This window comes from Mustelus asterias, chromosome 14 (genome assembly GCF_964213995.1).
Source record: "Mustelus asterias chromosome 14, sMusAst1.hap1.1, whole genome shotgun sequence".
NCBI lineage: Eukaryota > Metazoa > Chordata > Chondrichthyes > Carcharhiniformes > Triakidae > Mustelus > Mustelus asterias.
This window is the reverse complement of record NC_135814.1, coordinates 106,916,528-106,930,543: the sequence shown is the minus strand read 5'-3', so window position 1 is coordinate 106,930,543 and position 14,016 is coordinate 106,916,528. Positions and strand designations below refer to the sequence as shown.

Below are 14,016 nucleotides of genomic sequence, written 5' to 3'. Positions count from 1 at the left end.
ATGGAGAGAGGGTTAAGCACAGGTTAAAGAGGTGTGAGTTGTCTCAAACCAGGATAGTTAATGAGTTTTTGTAAGCTCAGGCAAGTCGTGGGGGTTACAGATAGTGTGACATGAACCCAAGATCCCAGTTGAGGCCGTCCTCATATGTGCAGAACTTGGCGATCAGTTTCTGCTCTGTTGTCCTACGAAGAACAGGATATGGCGCTCGACTCATCAATCGACAGTTCTGACGTGCCACAGCAAAAAACCGCACTGATCTCCTCAGAAGACAAACTCAGGACACGGTGGACAGAGTACCCTTCGTCATCCAGTACTTCCCTGGAGCGAAAAAGCTACGACATCTTCTCCGGAGCCTTCAACATGTCATAGATGAAGATGAATATCTCGCCATGGCCATCCCCACATCCCCACTACTTACCTTCAAACAACCGTGCAACCTCAAACAGACCATTGTCCGCAGCAAACTACCCAGCCTTCAGGAGGACAGTGACCACAACACCACACAACCCTGCCACAGCAACCTCTGCAAGACGTGCCGGATCATCGACACGGATGCCATCATCTCACGTGAGAACACCATCCACCAGGTACACAGTACATACTCTTGCGACTTGGCCAATGTTGCCTACCTAATACGCTGCAGGAAAGGATGTCCCGAGGCATGGTACATTGGGGAGACCATGCAGATGCTACGACAACGGATGAACGAACACCACTCGACAATCACCAGACAGGAGTGTTCTCTTCCTGTCGGGGAACACTTCAGCAGTCACGGGCATTCAGCCTCTGATCTTCGGGTAAGCGTTCTCCAAGGCGGCCTTCAAGACACACGGCAACGCAGAATCACCGAGCAGAAACTGATAGCTAAGTTCCACACACACGAGGATGGCCTCAACCTGGATCTTGGGTTCATGTCATGCTACCTGTAACCCGCACGACTTGCCTGGGTTTGCAAAATCTCACTAACTGACCTGGCTGGAGACAATACACACCTCTTTAACCTGTGCTTAACCCTGTCTCCACTTGCATTGTCTGCATCTGTAAAGACTTGATTACCTGGTAATACTCACATTCCAATTATTATCATGTAATTGAGTTTGTGTCTATATATGTCCTGTTTGTGAAACAAATCCTGCACTCACCTGATGAAGGAGCAGCGCTCCGAAAGCTCGAGCTACCAAATAAACCTTTTGGATTTTAACCTGGTGTTGTGAAACTACTTACTGGACTTATATTTATACAAAGCAATTAACTTTGTAACCATTGCCAGATGATGTATAGAGCTGGAAATTAACTTGGGAAGATGACTACAGAGGGGTTTAGTGAGAGAGTTCTGAATGAGGCATCAAGATGGCTGAAGGCAGAGGGGGAGGAAGGGTGGGAACGAATGCCAAGAACTTCAGTCAGGAAAGTGAAAGGACGTAAAACTGGTGAAGGTTGCAGCGATCAGGTAGAACAAGTTTGTGATGATATTTATTAACTTGCCAAAGAGTGTGAATTGAACAGGATGGGGTCAGAGGGCCAACAGCGGTGAGTGATGATAGGGGTCATTGTGGACCAAGATTTAGAAGATCAGACTTGTACAGCAGCTTCTTGGCTGAAGTGTATTTTACGTAGGTGGGAGATTCAAGAAATTGACAAGGAAAACATTGCAGAAATTGCACCAGGAACCGACGAATTGTTAGCACCGGTGAGACTAAGGAAGGACTACAGTGAGGAAGCAGGCCGGGAGGACAGGGGGGGGGGGGGGGGGGGGGGGGTAGGAGAAGAAAGAGGGTGGTGTGGGGAATCTGCTGGGGGTTGTGTATGTCAGTCAGGGTTTTTTAAGTCGTTACTCTGGAGTTAGAACTAATTATTTTTCCTTCTAACTCTTCCAGAGTAACCATCAGGGTAAATCTGGCAGGACCATCCATAATTAGCGATTAGTGGTTCCCAGCCCAGTGCAATTGTCCAGTTAGTGCGTTTGGACAATTGTGTGAGCCCTTCACTGGGAACGTCCGAGAAGTATTTCCCCAGTGCATTACTGGAGTACTCCCTAAATGCAAGACTGGAGAACCAGGAAGTTATGGGACATTATCAGGCAAGACAATCTCAGCAGGTCTGGCAGCATCTGTAAGGAGAGAAAAGAGCTGATGTTTGGAGTCCAGATGACCCTTGAGATTTTCCAGCATTTTCACTTTTGGTTTCAGATTCCAGCATCTGCAGTAATTTGCTTTTATTAAGATATGATACCTAAGCACATAAGGAGATAGCAGAACAGATAACCAGAAACATATCCATAGAGATGGGTTTTAGGGTGGCTTTAAATAACAGCGAAAAAGACAGTTTTTGGAAAAAAAAAATTCGGAATGATTTTCTTAAAATGGAAACTTCCAAAACCTGTGTTACAGTTAAGAAGTTACCACATCACAAACACAAAGTTTCTCTTCTCAATGTTATAACCAGAGCAGGTGTTAATTGCTGAGCAAATCAAATCCCAAAGGGGAACGTGGCTGACTGGTCATACCCATTTTTATATTTTGGAAAAGTCAAGTTCAAAGAATTGCTGAGACCAATGAAAACAAAGATGGAAAAGAAAAGGGGGTATGCAAAGAGAGAGATTGAGTTGATTTATGGTAGGCTATGTGGAGACGATCTCCTAGCAATGAGGAAACATACTGATCTCAGCAGCACGAAGCCCAGTAACACTTTGGAGATTTAAAATTTACAAGTAAAAGATTTATTAATAAGAAAAGAAAACTTAAGCACACAAGATTACAGTTACACAGTTAAAAACAGTCTTACAAAACATTCCCTCTCTCCCTACTTGATCAGACCCACAAGTAAGTACCTTCCAGGCAACACACTCTTATCAGTGTTCAACATTAAAAATCCAGTAATATTACCCAAGGCAAAACTGTGTTACTTGAATAAAGGAATACCACACAACTTCTCCAACTCACTTCCACTCTGCTGTGGAAATCCAAGAAACCTCAGATCAAGACTGCTTTTTGAAGCCCAAGATTTTCCAACTTGACTTAACCTTCTGCTAGCACAGAACTGTTGCCAGGAGATCGTCTCCACATAGCCTACCATAAATCAACTCAATCTCTCTCTTTGCATACCCCCTTTTCTTTTCCATCTTTGATTTCATTGGTCTCAGCAATTCTTTGAACTTGACTTTTCCAAAGTATAAAAATCTTTCATGTCTTTCCTGTTGCCCGTTGTGGGATCACATAAAATTTGTTTATGAAGCTTTTGCAAACTGTAAAAGCCTTTTATTCCCCCTTGAAATTTGACAGCTGAAAAATGAAGTCCTTCTCTAACTCCTAATGCAAATTTCCAAACTTTACTTATTTACTTATCGAACAACTCGACTGAAGCTTCATTTTAAATGCATGAATTTAGCTACTTCACCCCTTTTAGCCCTCAACTCTTCGAGGCAAATGGTCTCCATTTACCTTTCCACAGCTTAATTGAATAATTTACACACACACAGTCTTATTTACTGAATCAAAGTCCCCCAAAATATTTTTTAAAGACATCAATTCTCACATCAGCATTTCCTGCATCAGTACCATCACAGTAATGTAGGATTCAGGACTTTGGTGAAGTCCTAGTAGCTTGCAAAGAGGTGGAGGGAGGGATTCCATTATTCAGATAGTTACTGAAAAGGGTGCATGATGCAATAGAATTTTTGCGGTATGGCTGGTGATCCAATATTAGCGTTCAGAAGTAGTTCTGTATATGTCTCTGACGAATTCTACTTTCCAGTATTCATAGAAACGGAAAACCTGTCTTCAACATTATTAAGGACCCACATCTTTCATAAGTTGATTTGGAAGAAAGTCTTTTCAAAAATGAAAACGTTCAATCTTTTAAAATTCATTCTCAGGATCAAGAAGGCTGATGGAACGTTGGCTTTTATATCGAGAGGACTGAAATACAAGGAGGTAAAAGTCATGCTTCAGCCAAACAAAGTCCTGGTTAGAGCACACCTTGAGCATCGTGAGCAATTCTAGGCACCATGATTTAGGAAGAATACATTCATCCTTGTGGGAGTGCAGTGTAGATTTACCAGAATTATACCCGGGCTCCAGGGGTTAAGTTATGAGGAAAGATGACAAAAACTAGTTTTGTATTCCCTGGAATTTAGGAGGTCGACAAGCGATTTTATCAAAGTTTTCAAGATGTTGAGGTGGAGTGACTGACATTATAGAGAGAGAGAAAATATTTCCATTGGTTGGGGCATTGAGGATGGGGATTGGGGGGGAAGGGCATTGACTAAAAAAACTAGAGCCAGTGAAATTAAGAAACACACCTTCATACAAAGAGCAGAAGTTTGGAAATCTTTTCCCCAAATTCTAATTGATGCAGGGCCAACTACCAATTGCAAATCAAAAATGGATAGAATTTTGTTATTCAAAGTTATCAAAAGGAGGTATAAAGAGTTAGGTTGCAGCTCAGCCAAGAAAGGGTCAAAATGGCCTCCTGGCATTCATACACTTTTATAATTCCTGTGGAACTTAAGAAGAAAAGATCCTATTGTATTATTAATTGTATTATATTAACATGTAATTAGAAATGTATATCCTAACATTTCCTCTTCGGTGTACAAATCACCCACCAATTAAGTAACAGCAAGAGATGGGGAGAACGTTTAGATGCTTAATGCCTATATTCATTCTGTCCTTTCAACAACAGAAAATAGGATTTAAGGTCATTATAACAGGATTTTGCAACATAATAATAAGGCTTACAGAAGATTATCTCCAAATACAATTTGGAAGTTGGCCAATAAAAGGTGGATTTAATTCTAGAAACCACAGCTGCCATTCAGGTTCCTTAGCATGCAAAGGGACTTGGGAATCCTTGTTCGCAAGTCACTGAAAGCTAACATGCAGGTGCAGCAAACAATTAGGATGGCAAATGATATGTTGATCATTAGTCGAAGATGATTTGAGTACAGGAGAAATAAGTCTTGCTGCAATTATGTAGAGTCTTGGTAAGATTGCACATGGAGTATTGTGCACAATTATGGTCTCTGAACCTAAGGTACCACGTGGTAGGTTGTTGCATAAAGTTAAAACTCACGGGATCCAGGGTGAGGTATCTAAATGGATACAAAATTGGCTTCTTGACAAAATGTGGAGATGCCGGCGTTGCACTGGGGTAAACACAGTAAGAGTTTTAAAGCCAGAGGGTGGTTGTAGAGAGTTGCTTTTCAAACTGGAGGCCTGTGACCAGGTGTGCTTCAGGGATCAGTGCTGGGCCCACTGTTATTTGTCATTTGTTTAATGATTTGGATGAGAATATAGGGGGCATGGTTAGTAAGTTTGCAGATGACACCAAGATTGGTGACATAGTGGACAGTGAAGAAAGTTATCTCCAATTGCAACGGGATCTTGATCAATTGGGCCAGTGGGCTGACAAATGGCAGATGGAGTTTAATTTAGATAAATGCGAGGTGATGCATTTTGGTAGATTGAACCAGGGCAGGACTTACTCAGTTAATGGTAGGTTATTGGGGAGAGTTACAGAACAAAGAAATCTAGGGGTACATGTTCATAGCTCCTTGAAAGTGGAGTCACAGGTGGACAGAGTGGTGAAGAAGGCATTCGGCATGCTTGGTTTCATCGGTCAGAACATTGAATACAGGAGTTGGGATGTCTTGTTAAAGTTGTACAATACATTGGTAAGGCCACACTTGGAATACTGTGTGCATTTCTGGTCACCCTATTATAGAAAGGATATTATTAAACTAGAAAGAGTGCAGAAAAGATTTGCTAGGATGCTACCGGGACTTGATGGATTGAGTTATAAGGAGAGGCTCAATAGACTGGGACTTTTTTCTCTGGAGCGTAGGAGACTGAGGGGTGACATTATAGAGGTCTATAAAATAATGGGAGGCATAGATCAGCTAGATAGTCAATATCTTTTCCCAAAGGTAGGGGAGTCTAAAACTAGAGGGCATAGGTTTAAGGCGAGAGGGGAGAGATACAAAAGTGTCCAGAGGGGCAATTTTTTCACACAGCGGGTGGCGAGTGTCTGGAACAAGCTGCCAGAGGTAGTAGTCGAGGCGGGTACAATTTTATCTTTTAAAAAGCGTTTAGATAGTTACATGGGTACGATGGGTATAGAGGGATATGGGCCAAATGCGGGCAATTGGGATTAGCTTAGGGGTTTTTAAAAAAAAGGGTGGCATGGACAAGTTGGACCGAAGGGCCTGTTTCCATGCTGTAAACCTCTATGACTCTAAGGAAGGATATGTTTGCTAAATATGCAACAAAGGTCCACCAGACTAATTGCTGGGACTGTCCTACGAGAGGAGATTGAGATGACTGCTAGAGTTTAGAAGAATTACCTAATTTAAACATACTGAGCTCAACAGGGTTTAACGCTGGAAGGATGTTTCTCCTGACTGGGGGAACTGGAAACAGGGGATACAATTTCAGAATAAGGGCTAGATCATTCAGGACTGGGATGGGGAGGAAATTCTTCAATAGTGGTGCATCCATAAGGAAGAGAATACGTGGGTGGCATGTTTACAACACCACAGGTCAGGAGCGTGTAGGCAGAGAGGGAATGGGTGGCCATCAGGCAGGTGGTGTAGGTGTCCCCGATTCTAACTTGCTTGCTAATCGGTTTTCCATACCGGTCAGGGCAATGGTTCCTTAGTGAGTGCAGCCAGAACAAAGTCCATGGCACCACGGGTGCCTCAGCTGCACAGGAGGGGAAGAAGAGGAGTCGAAGAACAATAATGGTAGGGGATTCAACAGCCAGAGGTTCAGACAGGCATTTCTGCAGCAGTTAAAGCGACTCCAGTTTGATGTGTTGCCTCCCTGATGCCAGGGTCATGGATGTCAGGGAGCGGCTGCAAGGTATCCTTCTGGGATAGGTTGAACACAGTAAGAAGTCTCACAACACCAGGTTAAAGTCCAACAGGTTTCTTTGGTAGTACAAGCTTTCGGAGTGTCGCTCCTTCTTCAGGTGAGTGAAGAATTGTGTTCACAAACAGGGCATATATAGACACAAACTCAATTACAAGATAATGGTTGGAATGCGAGTCTTAACAGGTAATCAAGTCTTTACAGGTACAGACAATGAGAGTGGAGAGAGGGTTAAGCACAGGTTAAAGAGATGTGAATTGTCTCCAGCCAGGACAGTTAGTGAGATTTTGCAAGCCCAGGCAAGTCGTGGGGGTTACAGATAGTGTGACATGAACCCAAGATCCCAGTCGAGGCCGTCCTCATGCGTGCGGAACTTGGCTATCATTTTGCTCGGCGATTCTGCGTTGTCATGTGTCGTGAACACTTACCCAAAGATCAGAGGCTGAATGCCCGTGACTGCTGAAATGTTCCCCGACAGGAAGAGAACACTCCTGCCTGGTGATTGTCGAGCCAGGAGCACTCCTCGTCACAATGGATGTCTCGGCACTCTACACCAGCATCCCCCACAACGACGACATTGCTGCAACTGCCTCAGTACTCAGTGCCGACAATTGCCTATCTCCAGATGCAATTCTACAACTCATCCGCTTCATTCTGGACCACAACGTCTTCATCTTCAACAACCAGTTCTTCATCCAGACACATGGAACAGCCATGGGGACCAAATTCGCACCTCAATATGCCAACATCTTCATGCACAGGTTCGAACAAGACCTCTTCACAGCACAGGACCTTCAACCGATGCTATACACTAGATACATCGATGACATTTTCTTCCTTTGGACTCATGACAAACAATCACTGAAACAACTGTATGACATGAACAAGTCTCATCCCTCCATCAGACTCAAGAAGAACTGGTTGTTGAAGGTGAAGACGTTGTGGTCCAGGATGAAGCGGATGAGTTGTAGAACGGACTACTCTCCGGAATCGGTTGCATTCTTGGACACATGCATCTCCATCAAGGACGGTCACCTCAGCACTTCATTGTACCGCAAGCCCACACATAACCTCACGATCCTCCACTTCTCCAGATTCCACACTAAACACGCTAAAGAAGCCATCCCCTACGGACAAGCCCTCCATATACATAGGATCTGCTCAGATGAGGAGGATTGCAACAGACACCTACAGATGCTGAAAGATGCCCTCATAAGAACAGGATATGGCCCTCGACGCATCGATGGAAAGTTCCGATGCGCCACAGCGAAAAACCTCACCAACCTCCTCAGAAGACAAACACGGGGCACGGTGGACAGAGTACCCTTTGTTGTCCAGTACTTCCCCGGAGCGAAGAAGCTACGATATCTTCTCCGGAGCCTTCAACATGTCATTGATGAAGATGAACATCTCGCAAAGGCCATCCCCACTCCCCCTCTTCTTTCCTTCAAACAACCGTGCAACCTCAAACAGACCAGTGTCCGCAGCAAACTACCCAGCCTTCAGGAGAACAGTGACCACAACACCACACAACCCTGTTACAGCAACCTCTGCAAGACGTGCCGGATCATCGACACGGATACCATCATCTCACGTGAAAACACCATCCACCAGGTACACGGTACATACTCTTGCAACTCGGCCAACGTTGTCTACCTGTGACGCTGCAGGAAAGGATGTCCCCGAGGCATGGTACATTGGGGAAACCATGCAGCCACTACGACAACGGATGAATGAACACCGCTCGACAATCACCAGGCAAGACTGTTCTCTTCCTGTTGGGGAGCACTTCAGCGGTCACGGGCGTTCAGCCTCTGATCTCCGGGTAAGCGTTCTCCAAGGCGGCCTTCATGACACACGACATTGCAGGGTCGCTGAGCAGAGACTGATAGGCAGGTTCCGCACACATGAGGACGGCCTCAACCGGGATATTGGGTTCATGTCACACTATCTGTAACCCCCACAACCTGCCTGGATGTGCAAAATCTCACTAGCTGTCTTGTCTGGAGACAATACACATCTCTTTAACCTGTGCTTAACGCTCCCTCCACTCACACTGTCTGTACCTTTAAGACTTGATTCGCTGTAAAGACTCACATTCCAATCATTATTCATGTAAATTGAGTTTGTGTCTTTGTGCCCTGTTTGTAATCAGAACTCCCACCCACCTGACGAAGGGACAGCCTGTTCCAAAAGCTAGTGGCTTTTGCTACCAAATAAACCTGTTGGACTTTAACCTGGTGTTGTTAGACTTCTTACTGTGTTTACCCCAGTCCAACGCCGGCATCTCCACATCAGAATTTCCTCGACAGCAGATTTATTTCACCATTGCTCTTCCTTTCAATTGGCCATCAGTCTTTCTCAGATAAATTACTGTTGTCAGAAAGACAAAATAATGAAGGTAAACTGCCCCCGACAACCACATCTGTGCAACAAGCATGCTTTGTTCTCAAATTGGCCACTCTGACTGTTCCAGAGCACACAAATCTAAACAGACCTCCTCTCCACTCATTCCCCATACTCAATTCCAGCTCAGTTAATTCTTCTGACAGCGTAATTCTCAGGAGGGCTGGCTTTAACACGTGACAGAAATAGAGAGGAGTTCAACCAAAACAAAGATGAGAACATCAGTGTCACAGACAAGCAGGAGCGATTGAAGTTTGGGGCAATCAGTCCATGCAACAAAATTCTGATATAAAAATATTTGATCAGAAACATAAAACAATCTCATAACTATTTGATATTCAAGTTTCATACTAATTACCAGCCACTTGAACTGGATTTGCTGTTTGGACAAGCCTTTTAGGAAAAAAGATGCCTCTATTTTATATGATCTTTGCATCTCTTACCCCTTTTACCTTCTCCTCTTCCTCCATGTTTACCAAAGACATAGATCAACTCTCCTAATGTCTCCTCTTTTGTGTCAACATACAGTTTCAAATCTTTGTGAAGTACTTTGGGACTTTTTCTACATTATAGATGTGATACAAATGCAAATTGCATACGGATTTCTACAATGTACATTATAACACATGTTTAGACTTCAGTTTGATGACTGCAAGAATAGGCTGGGATTGCACTTGCCACTGGCCTCAAAAGAAATTTCCCACAAATATGGCTCAAATCTTCCCTTTCTTGCTGTAGTCTAAAAATGGTGCGAGGTCAAGGGGATCTGTACAGCAGCAGTGATATAACCAATCACACTGAAGCATTCTGACAGACAGCAAGTGCTTTTTTTTTTACATCATAATAGCTGACGTTGGCACACTGCTGTCTCACAGCACCAGGAACCCGGGCTAGATTCCCAGCTTGGGTCACTGTCTGTGCGGAGTTTGCACGTTCTCCCCGTGTCTGCGTGGGTTTCCTCCAGGTGCTCCAGTTTCCTCCCACAATCTGAAAGACTGCTGGTTAGGTACATTGGGCCATGCTAAATTCTCGCTCAGTGTACCCGAACAGGCGCCACAGTGTGGCGACTAGGGGATTTTCACAGTAACTTCATTGCAGTGTTAATGTAAGCCGACTTGTGACACTAATGGATAAAGAGAGGGTGTCAGCAGCAATTATGAGGTTAATACGGTGTCAAAAAAAAAGTTATACCTTATTCAACATCTGTTCAAGGGGCCTTTACAATAAAACTAAGTGTGATGAGAGTCGAAGCTCCTGTCGGTGCAATGGTTTTACTTTCCCACCCCCTCCTGCCGCCCCCCCAATGAGAGAAGCGCACAATCACGACAGCAGCTTCTGGGTTTTCACATTCTTTTGGGCAGGTGTACACACCTCAAGCTGTTGTTGAGTTTCAGTGGAATAATAATTCGCAGTTTTGCTATAATTAAGGCTGCAAAATCCAGGCCAACAATTCTTGAAGCAAAGGTTAATAAGCTTTGAAATTATTTTTTGAGAATATTAGTGCCTGACTACTTAACATTCTGATGAATTCCTGCAATTCATTATTTTAATTTATGTTATTTAAATCGGACAAGGTTGGTGGGTTTCCTGGTGCCAGCAGGAATCTGATGATTACTGTTAACCTGAGTGCGATCTACAGCACATGGGAAGCACCAGTGAGAGAGGTCAAGTATGTTGTTAATAAGAAAACTGTTCATTAACTGATTCTTTAACCCCAAAACCTGAATTTAATTCTACACGCAGAACTTTTCTAGAACTCAGCAGGAAAAACAAGGTGAGAGGGCAGTACAGTGTGAGGCATATTCTTCCTGAGCTACATTTGAGAAGGTGGTTTTCACTGTTTTTGAGGTGATTTCCAACAACTGAGGTTATTTCTACTATCTTGGACTTTGTGGCTCTGATCTCATGTCCCAGCTGCCAGCCTTCACATCAGCAGCTTGAACTACTCTACCTTGGACCTCTGAAGAGGAACAAGAGGACTATCAGCAGTAATAACACCACCTGCAGCAGCAGCAACACCAGCACAACACCAGGAACCTTTTCCTCTCCCTCCGCTGCTCCAAAGGACAGAGAGGATGATCACAGAGTTGTGTGTAGTTCACTGGAGCTAATCACCACCCACCCCCTACCAACCCCAATCGAGTACAGGATGCTCAGGCAGAGGATGAGCTTCCTGGATATGAGTGAGCGCCAGTGCCTTTGAAAGTTGCAGATACCTTTCACACTGTCACTGACATTTGCAGCCTTCTGAATGAAGGCCATCTGTCGAGTGGATCAGGTAGACACACATTGTCAGTGGCTATCAACGCTACCGCAGCTCTGTGTTTTTCTTCTGCCTTCTTTCAGTGATCTGCTGGCATTATCTGTGAATCTCACAATCCACTGTCCAGAGGTGCATCACACAGGTGACAGGTACCCTGTTTCCCCAGGGCTATCAATTCTTAACTGATGAGGTCAGTCACACTGAGTGGACTCTGGGATCTACATCCCTGGCTGACATCCCCCAGATCCAGGGAGTCATCAACTGGACATAAGGCAAAGCACAGCACCTCCAGATCCCCCTGGAATCCTCATTGTGTGAAAGGAATTCTACTCGATCGGCCAGTCTGTAACTACCAGAAGTTCGTCAAGCATGTCTTTGCAAGATTTCCAAGGAGCTGATATGATGTCATCACCGTGTGTGTGCTAGGACTGTAATCCAGCAAGCAATCAAGATGCTGAAACCAAAGGAGAAAATGCTGGAAACTCTCAGCGGGTCTGGCAGCATCTGAGAGGAAAGGAAAAAGCTGACGTTTTGAGTCCAGACAACTGTTTGTCAAAGCTAAAAGGCAAATAAAGTGGGAGATATTTACACTGCAGGGTGAGGGAATGAAAGATGTCATAGCCACAGAAACCAGGGGAAAGGCTGCTAATGGCAGCCCATAGAGAGAATAAAGGGTGTGAATGGCCCATCAGCAGAGAAGCTAAAATGAAGATGTTGAGGGGGAGGAGAATGGATGGGACAGAGGCAAGAGATAAGACACAGGTAAAAATCCACAAAAAGGCCTGTCTTGGTAGGCCCATTATGTCAGCATGCTCCTGCCCCACTGAACATATTTCCTCTTATCTCGACTCCATCCTCACCCCCCTGGTCCATTCCCTCCCCACCTACATCCGGGATTCCTCTGGTGCCCTGCGTCATATTGACAGCTTCCAGTTCGCAGGCGCTAACCGCCTCCTATTCACCATGGGTGTGCAATCTCTCTACACTCCATCCCGCACCAGGACGGCCCGAGAGCTCTTCGGTTCTTTCTTGAAACGAGGCCTGAACAATTCCCATCCTCCGCCTGGCTGCACTCGTTCTATCTCTCAACAACTTCTCCTTTAACTCATCCCACTTTCTCCAAATCAAAGGTGTAGCATGGGTCCCAGCTACGCTTGTCTTTTTATGGAGTGTGTGGAACATTCCTTGTTCCAGGCCTACCCAGGTCCCCTCACACAACTCGTTTACTGGTACATCAATGACTATTTTGGTGCCGCTTCATGCTCTTGCCCAGACCTCGAAAAATTCATCACCTTCGCTTCCAGTTTCCACCCCTCCATCGCCTTCACCTGGTCCATCTCAGTTTGACGTCGGTGGTGGGCAAGTTATTGGAAGGTGTGATAAGGGATAGGATCTACAAATATTTGGATAGACAGGGACTTATTAGGGAGAGTCAACATGGCTTTGTGCGTGGTAGGTCATGTTTGACCAATCTATTAGAGTTTTTCGAGGAGGTTACCAGGAAAGTGGATGAAGGGAAGGCGGTGGATGTTGTCTACCTGGATTTCAGCAAGGCCTTTGACAAGGTCCCTCATGGGAGGTTAGTTAGGAAAGTTCAGTTACTAGGTATACATGGGGAGGTAGTAAATTGGATTAGACACTGGCTCGATGGAAGAAGCCAGAGAGTGGTTGTGGAGGATTGCTTCTCTGAGTGGAGGCCTGTGACTAGTGGTGTGCCGCAGGGATCGGTGTTGGGTCCATTGTTGTTTGTCATCTATATCAATGATCTGGATGATAATGTGGTAAATTGGATCAGCAAGTTTGCTGATGATACAAAGATTGGAGGTGTAGTGGACAGTGAGGAAGGTTTTCAAAGCATGCAGAGGGATTTGGACCAACTAGAAAAATGGGCTGAAAAATGGCAAATGGAATTTAACACAGACAAGTGTGAGATATTGCACTTTGGAAGGACAAACCAAAGTAGAATGTACAGGGTAAATGGTAGGACTCTGAAGAGTGCAGTTGAACAGAGGGATCTGGGAATACAGGTACAGAATTCCCTAAAAGTGACATCACAGGTGGATAGGGTCGTAAAGAGTGCCTTTGGTACATTGGCCTTCATAAATCGGAGTATCGAGTATAAAAGTTGGAGTGTTATGGTAAGGTTATATAAGGCATTGGTGAGGCTGAATTTGGAGTATTGTGTACAGTTTTGGTCACCTAGTTACAGGAAGGATGTAAATAAGGTTGAAAGAGTGCAGATAAGGTTCACAAGGATGTTGCCGGGACTTGAGAAGCTGAGTTACAGAGAGAGATTGAATAGTTTGGGACATTATTCCCTGGAGCGTAGAAGATTGAGGGGAGATTTGATAGAGGTGTATAAGATTTTGATGGGTATAGATAGAGTGAATGCAAGCAGGCTTTTTCCACTGAGGCTAGGGGAGAAAAAAACCAGAGGGCATGGGTTAAGGGTGAAAGGAGTAAAGTTTAAAGGGAATA

General features: G+C 44.5%; 1 protein-coding gene across 6 annotated transcripts in view; it reads right to left on the bottom strand.

Annotated features, from left to right (window-relative positions):
• The window catches only part of vps8 (VPS8 subunit of CORVET complex), a 651,220-nt gene that overhangs the window by 308,164 nt on the left and 329,040 nt on the right, over nt 1–14,016 (bottom strand). The window lies entirely within an intron of this gene.